The 22,270-nt window shown below is 42.6% G+C and overlaps 1 protein-coding gene across 3 annotated transcripts in view; it reads right to left on the reverse strand.

Moving 5' to 3' along the window:
* Positions 1–22,270, reverse strand: part of LOC132428716 (rho guanine nucleotide exchange factor 4) — a 136,435-nt gene that overhangs the window by 52,893 nt on the left and 61,272 nt on the right. The gene's annotated exons all lie outside the window — the stretch shown is intronic.

A 22,270-nucleotide genomic window follows, 5' to 3' on the forward strand; every position in this document is an offset into this window, starting at 1 on the left:
CACTGCTGAAAACCAAAGGCAAAGAGAAAATCTTATAAGGAGCCAGAGAGGAGATATATTGACTTTAAATGTGCAGAAATTAGGGAATTCCCTGGTGGTCCAGTGGTTAGGACTTGGCACTTTCACTGCCATGGGCCTGGGTTCGATCTTTGGTTGGAACTAAGATCCCATCAGCCGCACAGCACAGCCAAAAATTAAAACAAAAACCAAAAAACAAAACTGTAATGTGCAGATATTAGATCAACAGCTGATTTTCAACCAAAACAATGAGAACTAGAACACAATGTAATGATATCTTCAAAGCGTCAATTTCTATACTCAGAAAATGAAGGAATTATAGTAAAAGGAAGGCATTTTCTGACAAAGAAAAACTGGAAGAATCTCAAGCAGATATATTCAAAACTTTAAAGAAAATACTGAGCATGTTTATTCTGGCAGAAGGAAAAGGATCCTAGGTAGGAAACTGGAGGTTCAGGAAGAAATGGGGAGCAATGAAAATGTAAATATATGGGAAATTATAAACAAACACTGACTCTACAGAACAGTGATGTCTTGTTGAGTTAAAAATATACAGAGAAAAAAGATAAAATTAAAGTAAAAGGGAAAATTAAAATTTATGACAACAATGGCCTATAAGTCAGGAGAGGAGTATTCTAGGGTCCTTGTATTGTCTATGAAGATGTCAAAAGTACTAACTTATTTATTAGACTTTTATAAGAGGGATGTATGTTATAATCTCTAGGATAAGCACTAAAAAATAATAAAGTTTATAACTTTCAAGCTAACAGAAGATTAGAAAAAGGCAAAATAAAAAATAGTTAATCCAAAAAAGGCAAGAAAAGACGTGAAAAGCAACTCGAAATAGACGGGACAAATGAAGCATATTTATTAAGATGGTGGATCTAAACCCAAATATATCACTAGTTACGTTGAACTAAATAGTCCAATTAAAAACCAGAGATCTTCATACTGGATTTTTAAAAATCCACTCACTTGCTATTTATAAGAGATACATGTAAAGTCATAGAAAGGTTAAAAGTAAATGAATGATAATGTCATGCAAACACTAACCAAAAGAAAGCGAATGCAGCTGTATTTGGATCAAGGTAGACAATAAGGCAAAATACATTATTAGAGAAAAAGAGGAACATTTAATAATGTCAGAAAGATAATGTTTAAGGAAGATATCCAAATCTAAATTTGTACGCTCCTAATAACATAGCCTCTAAATATACAAAGAAAATAGAAAAATTTTAAATCCTAGTGGAAGATTTAGGCGTACTTTGCAACTGACAAAGGAAGCAGACAAATACAACAAGAAGACTTAAATGACACTTCCTGCATCCAATAAAGACAGAATACACATTATTTGCAAGTACATATGAGATACTGAAAATGCTGTGAAAATCAACCAAGTTTCAATAAATTTCAAATGGCTGAAATTATGCAGACTTTTTCTCTGTCAATGCAAATAAATCAGAAACTAAGGATAAAAAGCTAATCAGAAAATCCATATGTATTTAGAAATTAACAATATACTTCTGAATAACACACAGGCCAATGAAGCAATTTCAACAGAAATTAGAAAATATTTTGAACTGAAAAATAATTAAAGTAACATAAAAATCTCTAGAATGCAGCTTATTGTGCTTGGAGGAAAGTATATTGCCTTAATCTTGTATTTGAAAAGAGGAAAGGCCTTAATGTCTTTATTTTAACCTTACTCTTGAATGATACTTTATTTAGGTAAAGAATTCTTGGCACTTTGACATGTTCTGAAGTTATTATTGAAGTTATTATTCTCCTGGCTTCCACTGTTACTAAGTAGGCTTTCCATCTAATCTGGTTCCACGGTGGTTAATCTGGCCTCTCTCTCTCTCTCTCTCTGGTTGCTTTTAGTATCTCCTACTGTCTTTAGAGTTCTGTAGTTTCACTATGATGAGTGTTGTGTTGTCACTACTGAACTAAAGATTCATATCTATAATCAATTTTGGGAAATTTGTAGCTATGCATCTTTCAAGTACTTCTCTTATTCTATTTTCTCCTATTTGGACACCTATTAACTATATGAATGTTTCTCAAATGCCCTGGGTTATCACTAAACAGGGACTAATTTTTAGGTGATTTCCCAATTTGTAGGGTCTCAGGCTGCATGAATTGATGTAAATTTGGACTCTATATCCATGTAAGGTCCAGGCCCAAGATTTCAAATTCTCAAGGAGAGGACTTTTTTCCTGACCCAGAACCTAAACAGAGATAGCAAGAGTTGAATAGAATAAAAAACCCACTCTTCCACTGACGTATACCTCTTAGAGTGTCTCAGTTTTGCATAAAATTTTTTTTTTTTCCCCCAGCCTCACATCAGCCCAAGGCCTGATCTTCTGTTCCCAAGTGGACGAATAGCAACTCTAGCTGCTATGTTTTCCCATTAAACGCGCCGCTTCTCCCCGTTAGCTGCCGTGTCAGGGGATGTGACTATCAACTCTTGTCTTCAGAGCCTCCTACTGTTGACACCTGGGATTTCTCTTTCATTCCTAACAGTTGAGCTGTGCAGTTAATTTTTGTTGTATTTTATCTAGCATATTGAAGGGTTTATAGCAGAAGTTTCTCGAGTTAGCTCATCATCTTGCAGAATTGGAAGTTGTAATTTTATCTTTACCAATCTACAAATTGCCAGTTGAATTGTAGCTCCTAAAGCTGTAAACTCATCCAGAAACTAATGAGAAATTAAATCTTTATTTTAACAAAGAAATCATGGAATCTTGCTCTGTAAAATGTCAGATTGGTGATTTTTTCCAATTTTTTTTAACCAACACCCAAAACACTTCTACCCACAAATGTTTTACACATCTCTTTAAACTGTTTATAAAACATACTCTCCTCTGAGCCACAGAGATTAAAGAAAAAAGCAGCAGAATTGAGCTAAGCAAAAAGAAGCCTAAATTTCAGATATAGTCAATTTTCATTAGAAGAAAAAAAAGATAATAAAACTAACTGCTATTAAGAATTTGTTCAAAAACATAACCAGTTAATATCCAGGGATAATGATTTATGTGGATTAATTTCCTATGTTTTTTCCTACCCACAGCTCTAGGTCACAGTTAGTGATATCTGGGATGATGACCTCAGTCTTAGATCGTGACCATTGCTGATGGTCCTTAGGGAAAGCAGAAGGAAAGCGAAACACTGATTAAGCATCTACTATGTGCCAAATACTGTTGGGAACTTTAGATTCAGTATTTCAATCGATGAAGTGTCATTAGTCTCGTTTTAGAGATAAGAAAATTCAGGCTCCAGATCAGATACCGGGCCTAAGCCAAACAGTTCACAAGGGCTGGAGCCAGGACTTGATCTCAAACGGGTCTGACTTTGAAGCCCACGCTAAGTCTACTCCATTAGAAAACCTTCTTCAGTATCTGCTGATATTTAATAAGCAAAGAAAAGAATTAAATCAGCAACTCTAGATTCAACTAAATAAGGAGGAGAAATGGATTCAAAGAGTTTAGGCTGAAAACGCAAAAATGTTAAAGCAAAAAGGGGTTACTGTTGGATCCTTGGCTATTTAGAGCATTTCTCTCAGCAGAATTAGCAGTTCTCTCACCTGAAGAAGGCTGAGATGGGTCTGTATGGTATCAATTCATTTTATACATAAAATTTTGTTTTCTGAATCTGTCAAACTCTGAAAGCTTATCTCAAAACCTAAGTCTTAAACATCTCTAGACTCCAAAGCTGCAAATCTGACTGGATCCCAACACACGGCAGAGGTTAGGAAGCCCCAGGTAAAGGTGGTGGGAGAGTGTGCAGGGGAAATGAGTCACTGTGCACGCTGTTTGTTTGCGGACAGAGGTACAAAGGGATCTGCTTATGCTGCTTCTGAGTTAATCCTGGAAATGCAGAGCTGTCCCCAGCCCCTGCAGAGTCTTAACAACATGGCGATAATTCCCCACCATATGGCCACTAACTGATTTTACCTTTGCTTTTCTGGACTCTCCAGTCCTTTCAGAGAAGGTCTGTATAAAGCAACTGCTTGGTGCTCATGACAGTGCTATGTGGTGTCAGGACACAAGGAGGATAGAACATGAGTCCTGGCATCAAAACGCTGATGGAGACAAGTCTAGCACATTTCCCCACATACAAACCACACCAGCACAAGTACCAGATGAAGGCGACAGAAATGATATCAGCTGTGTTTAAACGCACACCAAAAAAACCTGGAAGGATATGTATAGCTGATTCACTTTGTTATAAAGCAGAAACTAACACACCCCTGTAAAGCAATTATACCCCAATAAAGATGTTAAAAAAAAAAAAACCTGGAAGGAAAAATACTAAAGATGTTAAGAATTGATCTAATTGGGAAGAGAGATTATGGGCAATTTTGTCCTATTCCTTTATACTTATTCTTCTCAGTTTTTTTTTAATCACAATGATGCTCACTGCTATTTATGATACAGCATATTTTCCTAACACAAACATACCAGGTCTAACATATTATTGAAATTATATAGGATAGTCCTGTTTTAGGGATTCGCACCAAATGGTGAGTAAAACCACAATCGAAATCTAATTCAAACTTACAAGAAACCTTCAAATTTTACATACGTTTTGACTCAGCAAATCCATTTCTAGAAGTTTATCTTAAGAAAATAATGATGAAAGAATATAAAGATACCCAGTAGAGTGTGGTTTAAAATACTAAAAAATTGTAAACAACCACCTAAATGTTCAACAATAGTATGTTAACTAAAAATACCATATGTCCATAAAATATAGTCATGAAAATAATACTGTTGAGGAATATTTAATGACTTCTGGAGAAGCCTACAACATATTATTAAGTGTGTGTGTGTAGGGGGGAAACAGATTATGAAACAAAACATACTCTGTGAGCTCCATTTCGTTAATGACAAGTTTATACACAGAATAAAGATCGGCCAAATATACACCCTAATGTTAATAGCAATGGTTTCTGGGTTGGGAGATTTCACGTGACTTTTTTCTAAAATTTCTATAATGATCATACATTACTTTCGTAATAATAAAAATCAATAAAAGTTAATTCTTAAAATCTCCTAAACCCCAGATCCAATTTCAATTCTCTGTGCCCACGTATCACAATTTCATAGGTGATCCTAATTTCCTGCCTGAGATGCTTCCAGGGATGGAACACTGCCCACTCGGATGTAGCCTGAACTGGGAGTTCTGGCCTCCAAGGCCAACAGGAAGTCTCCAGCCTGAGGCAGGCTCCTTCGGGGCCCCTGGGACAGCCTTCAGGGCTTGGAGTGGGAGAAGCCTCGCTTGACTCTGGTCTCTCCTGGTTGAGTCTGTTGCCAGTGGCCGGACAGCCTGCCTGGGAACTAACTGGGGCACAGATTGACCTACTCATCCACAGAGGACTTATTTGACTTGTTTTTCTACCCAAAGTTCAGCCGTTTATTCCATACATTTATTGAGCATTTACTCCCTCTGTGCTAGGCAGTAAATTAGGAAATTTGCACACATTACCTCCTTTAATCCTCATGAAAACCCTCGGAATCATGTTATGGTTCTGATTTTACAGAGAAGAAGCCTGAGGGTAGAGAATCAGGTCACTTGTCAGCTCGTCACAGTAAGAGGCAGAGCTGGGATCCAAGCTCCCAAGCCCAGTGTCCTTCTCAGCTCTCTAGTACTTCCCACAGGCGATTTCTTTCAAAGTAAATTAGAAGATCAGACTTGATGCTTCGAATGTTAATCCACATCTTTCACTACATTCACAAGCTGCCACAGCCAACGTGGCCTTGACACAGCTCATAATGCCCACTGCTGAGGGTCTGCAGGCGCTGACCAGGACCCCACCGAGAAGCAGCGTCAAACCGTGGAGGTCATTCCACGGTGGAGGGAGACCTACCGTCACCTGGGTGCTTTGAGGGGCCCCTTCTGGGACCTTCTGACTTCCGACTTCCCAGAGGCGTCTCCCTGTGCTCCTGGCCAGGTGAGTCTGGGGCCAGGACGGTGCAGCACAGCTCACAGACTCTCCTCTGGGCTGCGGCAGGGCCGGGCACGGGCCAGCACCAGCAGCCCAAGGCAGGCTTAGTGCCCGGGACGGCCCAGCCCTTTGCCGCCCGGCCAGGCAGGGAGGGCTGCGCTCTTGTCACAGGTTGTGGGGCTGCTGGAACCATGGCAGATACATCAGATGGAAGACATGCAGGAAGTACAGAAAGGTCTGCTTGCTGGGTGGCTGAGATGGGTGACAACACGCTGAAAGAGTCTCCTCCTCCCTGCTGCTTGTTCAGGGCCGGAAGTGCCCTTCCCAGCCTCCCCTGCTCCATCCGTGCTGATGGTGCTGGGGGAGGGAAGCAAAGGAGCCTGCTCAGAGCCCACGGAACTGCCCGAAGCAGGAGAGGTAGAGAGAACAGGTGCACACAAGCACTTATTAAGCACCTCCTGCCGATGATTTTTCCCAAATTTCCCCTGTCTCTCCCATCTAGCCCCTTTACGATCTGTTTTCTTGGGGACATGGCTGCAGCCGGAACATGAAGCAGAGGCACTGATGAAATGGAGCAAGTCCCTAAGGAGAACTCGTTTGTTTTGCTGGGCCCCAAACGAGTCTCGCCCTATTGCTGGTGGGGGGCGGCGGTCCCGAGCTTTGTCCTGCAGTTCATGCCAGCCCTTCTGACGCCTGAGCACAGAACAGCTGCACTTTCACACCATTGCAGCTCAGACCCCCTCAGAGCCAACCTCGTCAGCCTTCAAGGAGCCTTTCCCTCTTCGACCATCTTGGCAGTCGTGTCTGAGCTGTGCTTTCTAGCAATCAGTGTCTTCACCACTTCCTGTGTATAAATAGCATCTTTTTAACAAGACTAGAAACTGCCTTGCAGTAGATACCTTTTGGAACGCCTGTCTGCCCAGCTCACAGAGGCAATTATGATTGTTCTGGCTTCCCACGAAGACAGGGCTGTCCACAGCAGACAGAGAGGGAAGCTGGCACAGAGGAGAGCAGTGATGAGCCCCCTCCCAGACCCCACTGCTGCCTGATCCCCAGGCTCTCCCTGGGCCAGGCTGCATCCTGGCTTTCTTACCTCACGTTTCTTTTTTTTTTTTTACATCTTTATTGGAGTATAATTGCTTTACAATGGTGTGTTAGTTTCTGCTCCATAACAAAGCGTATCAGCCATAAATATACACATGCTCCCATATCTCTTCCCTCTTGCGTCTCCCTCCCTCCCACCCTCCCTATCCCACCCCTCCAGCTGGTCACAAAGCACCGAGCTGATCTCCCTGTGCTATGTGGCTGCTTCCCACTAGCTATCTACCTTACGTTTGGTAGTGTATATATGTCCATGCCTCTCTCTCGCTTTGTCACAGCTTACCCTTCCCCCTCCCCATATCCTCTAGTCCATTCTCTAGTAGGTCTGTCTTTATTCCTGTCTTATCCCAAGGCTCTTCATGACATTTTTTTCCTTAAATTCCATATATATGTGTTAGCATACAATATTTGTCTTTCTCTTTCTGACTTACTTCACTCTGTATGACAGACTCTAGGTCTATCCACCTCATTACAAATAGCTCACTTTCATTTCTTTTTATGGCTCAGTAATATTCCATTGTATATATGTGCCACATCTTCTTTATCCATTCATCCGATGATGGACACTTAGGTTGTTTCCATCTCTTGGCTATTGTAAATAGAGCTGCAATGAACATTGTGGTACATGACTCTTTTTGAATTATGGTTTTCTCAGGGTATATGCCCAGTAGTGGGATTGCTGGGTCATATGGTAGTTCTATTTGTAGTTTTTTAAGGAACCTCCATACTGTTCTCCATAGTGGCTGTACCAATTCACATTCCCACCAATGGTGCAAGAGGGTTCCCTTTTCTCCATACCCTCTCCAGCATTTATTGTTTCTAGATTTTTTGATGATGGCCATTCTGACTGGTGTGAGGTGATACCTCATTGTAGTTTTGATTTGCATTTCTCTAATGATTAGTGATGTTGAGCATTCTTTCATGTGTTTGTTGGCAGTCTGTATATCTTCTTTGGAGAAATGTCTATTTAGGTCTTCTGCCCATTTCTGGATTGGGTTGTTTGTTTTTTTGTTATTGAGCTGCATGAGCTGCTTATAAATTTTGGAGACGAATCCTTTGTCAGTTGCTTCATTTGCAAATATTTTCTCCCATCCTGAGGGCTGTCTTTTTGTCTTGTTTATGGTTTCCTTTGCTGTGCAAAAGCTCTGAAGTTTCATTAGGCCCCATTTGTTTATTTTTGTTTTTATTTCCATTTCTCTAGGAGGTGGGTCAAAAAAGTCTCTTCTTTTGCTTAAGCTCGTCTCTCTCAATTTACATCACTTGCCTCCAGTCTACAGGTCCCAACTTTTCTTTCTTCAGTGTATCTTACACAACTCAGGTTCTCAGTTAAGACGACTGGGTTCAGAGAGTTGTCTAGATTATTTCCTGCAACTTTCTGGAGTGTTTCCACATCTGCCTTCATCTGCCTCCTCCCCTCAAAATGAATTATTTGCTGGCATTATTACTGGCTGATTTTAGTGAGTATAATTCAGAAGGCTCCTATATAACTTCTAACTTTGAGGCAGGAGATAGCTGGGCTCCAGGCTAGCCATTTACAACTGGCCTCCCGTTCACACTTCCTGGGGTGAGAAGAAGATGGGCTCACTCCCAGCTCTGTTTACATTTCCTGAGGCAAGAGACAAACATGTGCTGCATATTTATGACCAGACTCCTGTCTACATTTTGAGATCTGCACTTCAGTATAAGAAGAAATAACAGGAATAGGGTAGATAACTGGCCACTGGACACTTCTATGGCAGGGACAGAGAGGGGCTAAACCCTGTTAAAAGATAAAGAGGTCATACGTTTCCCATCCTCGTGGCAAGGGAGACACTACACATGCACAAAAGGCTTCCCAGGGTCAAAAAGGCAGGGGAAGCCAGACCGTAGTAAGTCTTGCTGTCTTCCTCCCCCATGCCTTTGTGATGAAATCCATTTTGGCTGAGGGGTGCGTGTGTGCCCAGGGGAGGGTCATGAGACAAATTTGCCGTGGGGTCAAAACAATACAATTGGCCAAGAAGAAGACAAAGACCCAGAAGACTGCCTCCTTATGAAGGATTTAAACTTCCCAAAGGTGCGCCTCTTGTGACTCTCTTGCTGAGTTCGCCCGTGCGTCTTTCTGCATGGAGTCTGCTTTTCTAATAAACACTTTTACTTTCTTCTATACCTTCTGTCTCCCTGTCAGATTCTTCCTCTCAAGGCAGACAAAGGACTGGGGACTTAGCTTCTATCCTCTGGCCCCGTGGTCTAGTGGTTAAGATCCTGGTTTCCATTCAGGTAACCTGGGTTCGATCCCCAGTCAGGGAACTAAGTTCTTGCTTCCAGTCACCGCTTACTGTAAGCTACTGCTCACTGCTGCGTGCGTCCGAAATCAACCCATCTAACCATCCCTGGCACTGAACTTGGAGCCCAGGGGAGGCTTGTGGCATCCCACGGTGCAGGGGCTAGTAGGAAACGGAAGCATGAGGTCAACATCTCCCAAGTGTGCCCCTCAGGTGTATATGTGCACACACACACACACACACACACACACACAAATTCTAGAGTCAAATGAACTTTGAAAGTGCTACAATGCAGAGAAGAAAATTATAGGCTCTGAGATGTTTAACCTGCCTTCTCCAAACTTATCTGATCATGGATCCCCTTTTCCACTAAACATCGCTGACGACTAGTGCTCTAAGTTAGCAGTCTCCAACCTCTTTGGCACCAGCAACCAGTTTCTTGGAAGACAATTTTTCCACAGATGGGAGGTGGGATGGTTCAGGCGGTAATGCGAGCAATGGGGAGCGGCTGTAAATACAGATGAAGCTTCGCTCGCTCACCCGCCACTCGCCTCCTGCTGTGCGGCCCGGTTCCTAACAGGCCGCGGACCGGTACTGGTCCATGTCCCAGGGGCTGGGGAGCCCTGCTCTAGGTCACACTCTGGGATGTGTGTTTCTAGTTTCGCTTTCATAGTAATTGCCTTGGACAACCTCCCCATGCAGCGATTTCCTCACTGCTCAACAGAGACCAAATAAGCATCTCAGATCAGATGCAGATGGAATGGAAGAAACATGGTAACCTGATAGACCAGAGGTCAATTCTAAGCTACCTAATCAATCAGCTGTGTGATGTGATCACCACTTAGTAAACTCTGTGAACTCCCATTTATCTTATTTATAAAATAGAACTGTTCTGAGAATTAAATAGAACAATTCTTAATTAAAATGGCATTTCTTCTTTCTCTTCTTCATCTGAATCCTCTCAGCAGTGTTCTTTCTACTACTGACAGCAGAGGGTGGGTAGAGAGATGCCTAGATGACAGGTCTGGAAGCCTAGATCACCTAAATTAGTGTTTTAAAATGTACCCAGAATTTGTTTTAATCAGGTACAGTAAGACATGCAGACACAGAAATGACTGTCATGAAGGAAGAAGTTTATACTCATGGTTCCCTAGAAATATGAAGCTTGGCATGTCACGCAGGGCCAATGTGGAAGTACCAGGCTTAGTCAGGAGGTGCAGAGAGTGGGGAAAGATGGGCCAGAGCCTTGACTGTGGTTTCAATGGGAAAGGCAAGGCAAGGCGGGGTAAGCAGGCAGGATTGGCCAGTCTGAATCACTGCTGGGGTTCCGGGGTGTAGAGGCTGGCCAAGTCGTCTGGCCCCTGACCCTGGAGACATTAGGACAGGGCATAGTGGCACTGAGGGTGACAGCCCGATAAAGGAGGTGGAGGTGTGGGCGCTGGATTGGCTAGCTTGCACTTGAAGAGCATGGGCTCTAGGAATCAGCTAGCCCTGGGAGGGGCATTCTCTTTAGTGTTAGCAAGGCTCCCAAATATAAAAGCATTAGGTAATACAGAAAATGAAAACATGATTGACACAGTTAGTTCTTTGTACACTCGGAAAAATGGGACCTGATCCCGTTTCTTGATTCCCGAGTTGTCAACATGTCCAGAACTTAACTCAGCATCTTCCTACAACCTATTGGTCCTGGACTACTTACCTCAGTGAGAGCATCTCCACCCACCCTGGGTACCCAAGTCAAATGCCTGGGAGTTACAGGTACCTCTTTTGCTCTCTATGAGCAGTTGCCCCAATGCTGGAAACGGATGACAAGTAGCCTTCAGTGATAGCGCCCTGAGAGACTGTTGCAACTTCAGAGAGCCATCATCCCCAAGGCCCTGCCCCTTCCTGGAGTGGTCCCCAATCAATTGATGTGGAAGGATAAAGGCCTAGCCATCTCAGCCCAAGTTGACACAACTGTGAAGGGCCATTCTAGCTCCTGAGTGACTGGGAAGTTGGCCATGGCTGTTACTGGATCTGCATCATATAGCTGCATCTCTCCCTTTGCCCACGACTGCCTCGTTCCTCTCCTTTCCTGGATGTTGATCCCCAAAGACACTCTTTAATTAATAAACATCCTGTGCTCTAAATTCTGTCTGAGGCTGTTTCCCAGGAAACCCAACCTATGACACCAATCTACTACCGAGTTTGGGCAACACCTCCTACGCAACACCTTTTGAAGTTTACTTTCAAGTCTTGCCCCACTATTGGTGTTTTAGTTCATGGCCACCATCATATCTTGCTTAGATAACCACAAAAGAGTCCAGCTCCTGGCCAAAAACCTACGGTGATCTTTCAGGTCTGACCAAAGGCAATTACAAAGACTCTCACCAGGGAAAGTTGCCCTCTCCAGAGCAGACCTGGTACACAGACAGCACACTGCGGTCTCTGAGGGGGATGGTGGCTACAGTCAGGACTTCAGCCCCCCGGCTGGCCATGCTCCTACACACAGCTGCATCCCTAGCCCAGGTGCCTCTATTCGGAGACCTCTTTATCTGGAGCCTTCAGCCAAGACCTTACTCAGGTGCTTCTGTTGAGATGCCTTATGGAGGTGGGGGGAAACCGTGAAGACACTTTTCTCCACTCCCACCCAGTACTCCTTAACCTTTCCCTGCTACCTACCCCTGGTGCCCCATCCATAAAACGGCAGGAGCCTTTTGTTCTGGGCTCTCTCTGCAGTGAGACATTCTCCCCATCTGCGCAAATATGAGGGAAAAGGGAACATTGTGGGAGCCAGAGCTTTCTCCTCTTTTTTGTTTTTTAGGCCAAAACGCACTTTATTGACATTTGTGTACATTATGAAATGATCACCATGATAAATCTAGTAACCATCTGTCCCCATACAAAGTTATTACAATATTATTGATCATATTCCTTATGCTATATATTGCATCCCCATGACTTTTAAAATTCTATAACTAGAGATTTGTACCTCTTAATCCCCTTTAGCTATATCCACCCCTCCTTCTCCTCTGGCAACCAACTGTTTGAGTCTGTTTTCATTTTGTTTTGTTTGTTTGTTTTTTAGATTCCACATATAAGATCATATGGCATTTGTCTTTCTCTGTCTGACTTACTTCACTTAGCATAGTACCCTCTTGATCCATTCATGCTACGACAAATGGAAATACTTCATCTTTTTATGGCTGAGTAATGTTCCATTGTGTATATAGATACCATATCGTTTTTATCCATTCATCTCTGGACAGACACTTGGGTTGCTTCCCAGAAGTGAAATTGCTGGATCATATGGAAGTTCTATTTTTCTTTTTCTTTTTTTTTTTTTTTTTCAGTACGCAGGCCTCTCACTGTTGTGGCCTCTCCCATTGGGGAGCACAGGCTCCGGACACGCAGGCTCAGCGGCCACGGCTCACGGGCCCAGCCGCTCCGCGGCATGTGGAATCTTCCCGGACCGGGGCACGAACCCATGTCCCCTGCATCGGCAGGCGGACTCTCAACCACTGCGCCACCAGGGAAGCCCTATTTTTCATTTTTTGAGGAACCTCCATACTGTTTTTCATAGCAGCTGCACCAATTCACATTCCCATCAATGAGGGTCCATTTTTCTCTACATTTTCACCAACACTTGTTACTCGTTGCCTTTTAGATAATAGCCATTCTGACACATGTGATTACACTACTGCAGTGAGTGATTAAAGGCTTGGCTGTGAGACACTCTCATTTTGGTGTCTAATCAATTTCGCCAACACCTGGCAGCACAGCGCTCTCCAGCTCAGCTCTATTCTTGATGGACTCTACCTGTTCTCTGAACTAAAATGACCTTTCAAAGCGAAATGTGCACCCAACATTTACCAAGAGAGACCATATTTTGAGCCATAAAATGAAGCTTGAAATTTTTTAAAGGAACTAAATCATACCAAATATGCTCTCTGACCAAACTGAATTAAACTGGAAATCAATAAAAGATATTTGGGAAAATCCCCCCAAATTTGTCTTCCTAAATTTACATGGGCTTACTGATTGTATAAGGTAGCATTACTTATACTAAATGTTTAAGATTATAAAAAAATGTACATTTGTATTTAACCAAACTGAATCATTATCCCTACAAACTTTCAATAGGAAGTATGTCAGCTTGAAGATAATTTCTAAGAGCTTTAAGTAACTTAACTGATAGATATTCAATAGGTATCTAGATCATTTCAATAGAATACAATACTGTATCATTGATTACTAAATATAACAAGTTTATGTACTCTTGCTTTTTATTTTATATGCTACAGACAGACTGTATATAGTTGGTTCTGTTAATCATTATGTTTATTTTTCACTTCAAGAAGCTGTGCTATAAGGGATGTACACAGATACAGAAAGTTGTAAGGGAATTCTACGTCATGGTCAAAGCTAAGAGTTGACGGGTTTTTAAATAAGATTTTCAAAAGGAACTTTAGTATCAAATACTATACCGATAAAAAAAGAATTTGATTTTCTGTCTGTTAAAATGACAAAATTTTCTTAGATTACTGGTCTGCTCTTTCTTTGTTTTTTCGGCCTGCAGGATCTTGGTTCTCTGACCAGGGATCGAACCCGGGGCCCCCGCAGTGGAAGCACGGACTCCTAACCACTGGACTGCCAGGGAATTTCCTATAGGTCTGCTCTTTTTTTTTTTTTTTTTAATTTAGTTTTGGCTGCGTTGGGTCTTCGTTGCTGTGTGTGGGCTTTCTCTAGTTGTGGCGAGTGGGGGCTACTCTTCGTTGTTGTGCGCGGGCCTCTCATTGTGGTGGCTTCTCCCATTGTGGAGCACGGGCTGTAGGTGCCACAGTAGTTGTGGCGCATGGGCTCAGTAGTTGTGGTTTGAGGGCTCTAGAGTGCAGGCTCAGTAGTTGTGGTGCATGGGCTTCATTGCTTCGCAGCATGTGGGATCTTCCTGGACCAGGGCTCGAACCTGTGTCCCCTGCATTGGCAGGAGGATTCCTAACCACTGAGCCACCAGGGAAGCCCTGGTTTGCTCTTAATAAGAGGTTGTAAAAGGTTATTCATTGCTTTCTGTGTAATCTGCTTACATAGTAGAGATTCTGTGTATTATCAAAATCATTCCTTGTGCTTTGCTGACTCTGTTATGCCCTCAATTATTTAATAAAACGAAAGTTTCTTAGTTAGGAAAGAGCTAAGGTTCTTTACAATCATGTTTACTTTAGAAATATTTTATTAAATAGTTAGCCAAGTATTGTTCTCAGTAACCCAAATCCTATCTTAATCAGTGTTCAAATCTTCTGACAATTTTTGATATTTTGCCTTTCCAAAATTAAATCCTAAATGATGACTTTTTGTACCTATAACTGTCTTTGTGATTTCCCAGAGGGCCCCTGGAAAATCATAAAGCATTTGTTCTCTCACCTTGTAAGAAAGATAAGTGCTAGATATATTTAGGTATATTTGATACTGATGAGTCAAATGGGAAGAGTTGTCAAGTCAGAAGAGTTGCATAGCTTTCCCTAGGTTAAATTTGAATGGGTAGGGACTTCCCTGGTGGCGCAGCTCCCAATGCAGGGGGCCTGGATTCGATCCCTGGTCAGGGAACTAGATCCCACATACATGCCACAACTAAGAGTTTGCATGCCACAACTAAGGAGCCAGCTAGCCACAACTAAGACCTGGTGCAACCAAATAAATAAATATTAAAAAAAATTTTGAATGGGTAAAATACTAATAATATAAATATTTCAGACACTGTATACTGTATGGAAAGTCCCTAGGGAATTGCCAATGTCCTTGCTGTCCATGATGTGTTTCTATTCATTGGAATCCTGGTGCCACTTTTCCTGATATCATACAACAACTGTATAGTGTTATCAGTCATAATTTCATTTATAGTTGAACAACACGGATTTGAAATGTGCAGGTCCACTTATACATGGATTTTTTTCAGTAGTAAATACTACAGGACTACATGGTCCTACCTTCTACATGGTCCACGCATGGTTGAATCTGCAGATGCAGAGGAACCACGGATACAGAGGGCTGGCTATAAACTGTATGTGGATTAACCCTGACATTGTTCAAAGCTCAACTGTATTTTTAAAATGTTAACTTGGTTGTAACTGTACTTCTTTAAATCTAGCATCTTGTAAGGGATTCATATCACTTACTTATGGGATTTTATTAATCTACAGATATTTATTAATATACAGGTCTGCTCCAGACTTATTGACTCTCTCTATATATTTGATATATTCTAACTGTGTACTTGGCATATTCATAATATAACTTTGTCAGAATTATTATATGTTATATCTGAAGATTTTTTCCTCTGTAAAGATGCATCCTCCGTACAGATTCCCCTGCAAATGTTCATCCATTTTAACAAGTTAGATGTAACGTTAACGGCCTTCTTTGAGAACAGGGTTAATCGTTATGTTTATAATTATGATGTCTAAATTTTTTTGATTGACTTCATTATCTTGTTTTGTACACTGCAGAAACAGCCAAATTTCCTCATCCATTACATTATCCTTATTATGAATTCTCATCAGATCTTTCATTTTAATGTTCTATTTCTTGGCTATACAAGAACCCCCTTTTGTTCTTACATTATCTTTAACTCATAAATTGCCATTTAGTAGACTATACTTTGTAAAGTTAAATGAAACATCTGTAAATAATATCTTTTTCTCCCTATCTGACCCCTCCAGAATTTAAAAAACTCTTACTAAGTATTCTTATTTTCAAAGCAATATAATTATTTGCATAGGTTCAATGAGAATCTGTCCTCCTTGTTAAGAAGAGGAATACTTGGAACATTGGCTACGCAACCAAACCCTTGCCTGGAATGTCATATTTGGGAATGATACTAGTTTAGTCAAATATAACCAGACCAGGCTTCCCTGGTGGCGCAGTGGTTGAGAGTCCGCCTGCCAATGCAGGGGACACGGGTCCGTGTCCCGGTCCGGGAAGATCCCACATGCCACGGAGCGGCTGGGCCCGTGAGCCATGGCCGCCGAGCCTGTGCATCCGGAGCCTGTGCTCCGCAGCGGGAGAGGCCACAACAGTGAGAGGCCCGCGTACCGCAAAAAAAAAAAAAAAAACTGCAGGAGGATATTTTGTAGATATTGACAATCTGATTCTAAAATGTACAAGGAAAGGCAAAAAAAAATAGAATAACTAAAGCAATATTGAAAAAGAAGAACAGAATTAGATGATTCACATACCTGATTTTAAGGCATACTATAAAGCTACAATAATCAAGACCATGTGGTATGCGTAAAAGGACAGACCCTTAGATCAGTGGAAAAGAACAGGGAGTCCAGAAACAAACATAGATAGCTGGTTTTGGCAAAGGTACAAAGGCAATTCAGTGGAGGAAGAAGTCTTTTAACTAAATGGTGCTACAACATTTGAAAATGCAAATGCCAAAAAAGAACTTTCACCCTCATCTCAAACCTTATAAAAATTAACTCAAAATGGATCAAAGATCTAAGTATAAAATGTAGAACTATAAAACCTTCCTAAAGAAAACACAGGAGAAACTCTTTGTGTCCTCAGGTTCGGTAAAGATTTTTTTGACTATAACACTAAAAGTATGATCCGTAAAAGAAAAACTATAAATTAGATTCCATTGAAATTACAAATTTTTGCTTTGCAAAAGACACTATTAGAGAATTAAGATACAAGCCAGAGACTGGAAACAATGTTTGCAAATCATATATCTGAAAAAGTACTTCTACTCAGAATACAGTATAAAGAACTCTCAAAACCCAATAATAAGAAAATAACCCAATAAAAACTGGGCAAAAGATTCAGGCACTTCACCAAAGAAGATATAAATATGGCAAATAAGTATATGAAAGATGTTCAACATCAACAGTCATTAGGCAACTACAAATTAAAACCAAATGAGATATTATACACCTAATAGAATGGCTTAAAAAATTGGCAATACTAAGCACAGACAAGGATACAGAGCAATGGCAACCAGCATACTTTGATGGTGAGAATGCAGCTACTTTGGAAAAAAGTTTGGTAGTTTCTTATAAAGGTAAACGTTCATTTACCAAATGACCCAACAATTCATTCCTAGGTACTTACCCAAGAGAAACAAAACTCATGTCCATACAAAGACTCATACACTAATGTTCACAGAAGTTTTATTTGTAATAGACAAAAACTGGAAACAACTCAAATGTCAGTTAGTGAACTAATAAGCAAACTGTGGAACATCTATCCAGTGGAACACTATTCAGCAATTAAAAGGAGAAAACCAACTATTGATATATGGAAAAACATAGATGAACCTCAAATGCATTTATGTAAGGTGAAAGAAGCCAGACTAAAAAGACAACATGATATAATTCCATTTATATGACATTCTGGAACAGGCAAATCCATTTGGATGGAGAATAGACTAGTCAGGGACTGGAGGTGGCGGAAAGGGTTGACTACAAAGGGGCAGCTTTAATTTTCTGGAGTGATGAAACTTCTATATTTTGATTATGGTGGTGGTTACACAGCTGTTTAAATTTGTCAAAACTCTTAGAACTATACACCAAAGAGAGTAATTTTTACTGTGTATAATTTTAAGAAAAATAAAGAAAGAAGGAAAAAAAGTATATAAGCAATTTGGCCACATCAACCTTCTGCCTGAAACCTTTCCATGGCTCCAAAAATTGTTAGTCCACATTTTCTAGCATACAGCCACAGTCTGGGCTTCCTGTCTGCAGACTCATCTCTTGCTATGCTTCTCATTCCATAGTATATGCAATTCCTGCATATTTAAAGCACCCGGCATGGTACCTAGCACAGATGCTCAGTCAGCACAGGTTCCCTTTCTTCATACAGTTTTCAGCATTTGTTTATGTTAGCCCTCTCTCCCCAAAGCTCTTTCTACACCTCATCACAACAAACTTGTAGGCATTAAGGCTCAGGCAACACCTCCTCCTGATGTGTTTCTCTGAACCACTTCCTCCTGTCCCTGCCCCCCATGACAGGCTGGGCCTGGCACCCCTCTTCTGAGCTTCCTTATCTGTGCAGTAAAGACAAAGATGTTCAAGCCTTGCATATTTGGAAGAAAGGACTGGCTCCTGGGAGACAGACTTTAAGTCCTTAAAATATCCTGCCCACTAACAGTGTCTTTGCATACCTGGGGCCTTGGGACATGACAGATAGTTTATGCTAATAATATGATTTATGCTGGGCCCCTTGAGCTACACTATATTAGTGGCCTCTGTAGAGACTGGAGACTAAGTAACTAAGGTCAGTTGTGGATGCTGCATGCCTAAGTAACTGACCGCCAATAAAAACCCTCGACCTCAAGGCTTGGGTGAACTTCCCTGGTTGGCAATACTTCCTACATGTTCTCGCCATGTTGCTGGGAGAATTAAGTATGGTCCATGGGATTCCATGAAAGCGGACACCTGGAAACTTGTGCCTGCTTTCCCCTGGACTCTGTCCTATGCACCTTTTGCCTAGATTTTAATTTGAATCCTTTCACTGTAATATATTGGAACTAAAAGTGTCACCACTTTTCTGAGCTCTGTGAATCCTTCTAGAGAATTATCTACTGAGAGTGGTTCTGGAACATCATCCCATTGAGTTTACTTCTATCACAGCACTTATCATAATGAATTGACGCTGCCTGTCTCTCTCTGTGCTGTGATTCCTTTAAGGGCAATAACCTTGTACAATTTGTTTGCCATCTCTAGTGCCTAGAGCTGTGCCTGGAGCCTGATGTGTTAAATAAATGTCTGATTGCAAGAGAGGCACAGCCTTCTCATGAGTCTGATTCCCTTCTGAGCCAGAAAAATGCCTCCAGGGCTTGCAGAGGAATGTGGATGTAGCACGGGTTCTCTTCCCAAGAAATCATATGACACTGACCAGGTAGTGAGAACTGTCAGGTAGTGACAGCTGTCAGCACAGGTAGTGAGAACCGTCAACCCCAGAAGCGTGAATTGAGAATTAAGCCTGTGAGACAACACATCCAGAATAGGAATTTTAAAAGCCTTAGCCAAGTAACAGTGGCGTGATAGCATAGCTGAGGGCTACGGAGGCTACAGGCGCTTAGGGGGAGAGGAGAACACTGGGCAGAAGAAAGGGCTATGGAAATTCCACTCTGTCAACTACATTTTATTTTCAGAATCTGCCTTTAAGGAAAGCCTTCTCCAAACCAGGGTAAGTGACATTTCAGTGGAAAATGCCAAGACTGGATATTTAAAATTCAAAAGATCTTTGGGGGACTTCCCTGGTGGCTCAGTGGTTAAGGATCTGCCTGCCAATGCAGGGGACACGGGTTCGATCCCTGGTCTGGGAAGATCCCACATGCTGCGGAGCAACTAAGCCCCTGTGCCACAACTACTGAGCCTGCGCTCTATAGCCCACGAGCCACAACTACTGAAGCCCGCGTGCCTAGAGCCCGTGCTCTGAGACAAGAGAAGCTACCGCAATGAGAAGCCCCTGTACCGCAACGAAGAGTAGCCGCCGCTCGCTGCAACTAGAGAAAGCCCGCGTGCAGCAACAAAGACCCAAAGCAACCAAAAATAAACAAAACAAACAAACAAACAAACAAAAAGTCTTTGGAAACAAGGAAGGTCTATTTACAGTTCTGTGCTGGATTTCCTGGCTAATGTTCTGCCCAGCAGGTTAGCTGTAATTCCAGCCTCAAGTACTAACCTTTCTGGCTCTTGCTGACAGCTTTTAAAATGTTTAGCAACACACTTCATCACAAAAATCACAACCACAATAATTAAGTTTTGCTAAGGATCTTCTACTGGTAATTCTTAATCTTCCTTCAGAGGCAAACACAGCTCAATTCAACACACATATGTTTTGTCTTAGAGCCACAGACCAGTCAAATGGAAATACAATATGAAATAAATGCCAGCTCACTAGTGGGAACCCACCTTAATTCAACAGCCCTGACTAGGATCGTGGAATTCTAGAGTTGATTAGAAAAGAGGTCAGACCTTAGATTTCCATGTCCTCATTTTGAAAATGGGGTACCTGGGACCCAGAATAAAAGCGCTGTCTGTTGAATAAAGACAACAGTGACCATGCAAGTAGCTAAGACATTACTTCAATATGTGAATCCCCCCAGTATGCTGCCTTTCCCTGCTGGGCCTGGCCCAGCTTCCACTCCAAACCCAGCAAAGAGCCCCCCCTAAAGTCACACCAATTCAGGCCTGAAGCTCTAGTCAGACATGACCCAGCTGGGCAACCTTGGGTAAGTTACTGCATCTCTCCGAGCCTCTTTTCATACCTGGATTGTAGTATAGCAGTAGATTTTTATGTGGTTAATGAAGCAACATGGAGCCTCACACCTGGCATATATAGAAGATGCTCGACAAATGCACCTTCCCTTTCTTCTTCCTATCAAGTCCTCCTCTATGGCAGCCTTTCCAACAAGACTTCCTCAACTGAACCACAAATCCAAAGAAAATTATTTGAATGCTTATTTTCTCAGTTCCTCCCAAGGATGGCAAATAGCTAGTACCATTCCAGAAGAGAAGAGGATTCACTCATTATATATAATGGGGGCCTCAGGACATCAGGACTTAATTCTCTCCAGGAATTCAGTTGAGAGATGGCTCCATGCACTCACACAGCTGTACGGGGTTCATGTACCCCTTCATACCTCAAGGGTACGGGGTTCATGTACCCCTTCATACCTCAAGGGTACGGGGTTCATGTACCCCTTCATACCTCAAGGGTACGGGGTTCATGTACCCCTTCATACCTCAAGGGTACAGGGTTCATGTACCCCTTCATACCTTCATACCCTCATACCACACTACCCATGGAGAGCCTCCCAGAAAAAGGCAGAAAGTCGAGGTCTGAAGGTTCTCATGTCAACTCTTCCAACATCATATTGCTTTAAACCCTGCCCTGCCACTGCAAGGGCAGCTCTGAGCCCCTCAAGGAGAAGCCTTCTGGGCCTTAGCTTTCACCTTGCCTGCCCTCACCCCACCCCACCCACACACACACCTGCCCCACACGTTCGTGCACATACAGCTGCTATCTCTCAAACTCACCCACGCTGCCTCAGTGCCCCCAGTCTGCTCTGGAGAGTCCCTGGATCGCAGGGGTGCCTAATAAACCCAGGCCTCTGCCGTATCCATCTGGCTTACCCCTGCCCCGGGGCAGAAGGAAGAGATGGCAAGGGAGTCCAGGGAGGCACCAGGGCCACCTCCCGCAGCCTCTTTGAACCGGTTTGCCAGTGCTGACGTGGAGCAGGTACGCCCTCCGACTCTAGAAGTGGAAGGCAACTCATTTAGGCAAAGAGAAGGAAGGTTCCTTGGCCAGTTTGCTTGAAGTCCCCCATCGCTATTATCTAGTTTGTTTTTCTCGAATTAGGGGCTATTTAAGCACCCCAGAGAGGAGGGAAAGGCAAGTTTCAAGGGAACTGGGATGGGAGGGACTCAGAGTGGCAGAATTCTGAAAAACTTTTAGTTGGAGGATACACCAACAGCTGGGTTACTCAACTCTTCTGAGTTTCATGTGTTTGTTTTGAGACAGGACAGATGAGGGTCATGGAGTGCTCAATGCAGGGGTCTGGGCGTCCTTCACTTTCCTTTTCCAAACCCATGGACTTTAGAGCAGAGTCCAAACCCTTTATCTGCCATTCCTGGTACTCTTACACCCACAGAGCCGACCTCTGGTCCTCCTCAGCCTGGCCTGTGCTCCATCCTGGAGAGGTGCGGGCGCGGACAGGACAACTACAGCGGACGGAATGCGACAAGACAACCCTGCTGCCTGCATGGCCCCCCTGCTCCTCTCTGGCTTTGCTGCTCTGACCCGGGCACATGCAGACCCTCATCTCCACTGCCTACCTGGGGCTCTACGGCTTTCACAGGCAGCATCCCCACCCCCAACCAGAAGCATAATGGGTGAATTACCTCCCTGATTCCCAGGCAGCACCTGTCTTCCTTTACAGCTCTCATTACAGGGGCTCAAA

Source organism: Delphinus delphis, chromosome 7 (assembly GCF_949987515.2).
Source record: "Delphinus delphis chromosome 7, mDelDel1.2, whole genome shotgun sequence".
Lineage (NCBI taxonomy): Eukaryota > Metazoa > Chordata > Mammalia > Artiodactyla > Delphinidae > Delphinus > Delphinus delphis.